The sequence below is a fragment of the Hylobates moloch genome, unplaced genomic scaffold (assembly GCF_009828535.3).
Source record: "Hylobates moloch isolate HMO894 unplaced genomic scaffold, HMol_V3 SCAFFOLD_6135, whole genome shotgun sequence".
Taxonomy (NCBI): Eukaryota; Metazoa; Chordata; class Mammalia; order Primates; family Hylobatidae; genus Hylobates; species Hylobates moloch.
Window position 1 is genome coordinate 1 of NW_026658410.1, and position 1,909 is coordinate 1,909.

General features: G+C 60.0%; 1 pseudogene; it reads right to left on the minus strand.

The window, feature by feature from the left end:
• Window positions 1-354: 354 nt before the first annotated feature.
• On the minus strand, window positions 355-1,587 carry LOC116465547 (phosphorylase b kinase gamma catalytic chain, skeletal muscle/heart isoform-like; annotated as a pseudogene).
• Window positions 1,588-1,909: the final 322 nt, after the last annotated feature.

Consider the following 1,909-nt stretch of genomic DNA (forward strand, 5'->3'; position numbering starts at 1 on the left):
GGGTCCCTAAGGGAAGAGGGCCTGAGTGTCAGTAACTCCGGGCCTCCCCTAAAGAGAAACAGAGATGTTGGCTGACCTAGGAAGTGCAGGAGCAGGGGGTTCCTGGTTCTCAGGCCACATGTGATCTCTGCCCACCCAGGGCCTGTCCCAGCCTGTAGGTGTTGCTGTGTGGTGGGAACACCCACTTCCCTTGTGCACAGCCTTTGAGAAGGGATCGTGGCCTCAGCTCCAGGGGTTCCTGGCCAGGTCCAAGTGCTCCTTCTGCAGAGGCCTGCACACCTCACCCCTTTGACTTTTGTTTCCATGGCTTCCGCTCCCCACCTGCCCCCCAGCCCTCCCTGACTGGTCAGCCCCTCAGTAGCCCTCCTTGGCCGGGGAGAGGAGAACGGCCTTGGGTGTGTTCTTGAAAAGGGTTGCCCAGTTCTGTTGCTACCCCTTCTTCACCCAGTGGCCATAGATTCGGAAAGCATAGGCATTGATGAGCCGGCACGGAAGCTGGAGGGTGTAGCGGTGGATCTCGGATGACGATATCCCAGGTCACCGGCTTCACTCGGAAGTACTGTTAGTAGATCCGCACTGAAGCCAGCACGGTCAGGGCGATCACCTACAGGGCCAGGCAGAGAAGCTGGGCTGCAGTACCCCCCTGCCAGGCCCTGCCCCTCCAGCACAGGACTCTCTGGGCTCGTTTGCCACGAAGTCTTGGGTGGCTTCTGCAGGGCCCTCCTAGTGTCCCCCAATTCCTACTTGGCCAGCATCTGCAGGGTCGGAGCCAGTGGGCTGACACCTGCCATCCCTGAAGCCATCACAGGGCTGTTGGCAGGGGAGGAGTGGGTACTCTGGAAACCCATGGGGTGTAAGGACTCCTGGGAGAGGAGAGGGCTTAGAGGTTTTCACTTGGGGAGCTGGTGGCAACTGCCACAGGGCCTGGGTCAGGATGCTTCGTACCTTGAACTTCCCACGGGGGCTGAAGTGCCGCACTTTGTCCACCACCTACTGCTGGAAGAAGGGGTGTACCAAGGCCTCTTCCGCTGTGCAACAGCTCTGGGGTTGCACCAACAGGAATCAGGAGACCTGGGAGGGGAGGAGGGAGGGGACCCGAGAACGTTAAGGCAGGTCCCCTCCAGCATGTCAGGAGAGGTGGGGCCTCCCTGGGCAAGGGAGTCTGGCATCGTGGCCCTGAGCCCAGGAGCCAGTTGGCCTCGACTCTCACCAGGTCCTTCACGGTGTCCAAGTAATCATCCCACTCGGGAGAGCCAAACTGGTAGTTGCCGCTCATGATCATCCTCAGCACCAGCATCCGCTTCCGGTGCCAGAAAGCTGGGGAGCCAGCCAGCAGCGTGTACATGATGACGCCAGTGCTCCATCTGGACGTGAGAGGGCCCAGGGCCACTTACCCCGTGCCAGCGGCACCGACCCAGACCTGCCTGCTTCCGCCCTCACCCAGCCCAGGCGGGTGATCCTCCTCCCCCAGCACACTCACATGTCCACCTCCTTCCCGTAGCCCGGATGGTCCTCATTCATGCAGCACTCGATGATCTCAGGGGCCAGGTAACTAGGGGTCCCGTAGACCTCTGCAGGAACAGTCATCATCAGAACAGGTCAGCAGGGCGCTCACTAAAGGAAGTCCAGGCCAGGCACAGTGGCTTATGTCTATAATCCCGGCACTTTGGGAGGCCGAGGCAGGCAGATCACTTGTGGCCAGGAGTTTGAGACCAGCTTGGCCAACATGGCGAAACCCCACATCTACTAAAAATACAAAAATTAGCTGGGTGTGGTGGCACATGCCTGTAGTCCCAGTTACTCAGGAGGCTGAGGCAGGAGAATCACTTCAACCCGGGAGGCGGAGGTTGCAGTGAGCTGAGATTGCCCGACAGCACTCCAGCCTGGGCGACAGAGCAAGACTCCATCT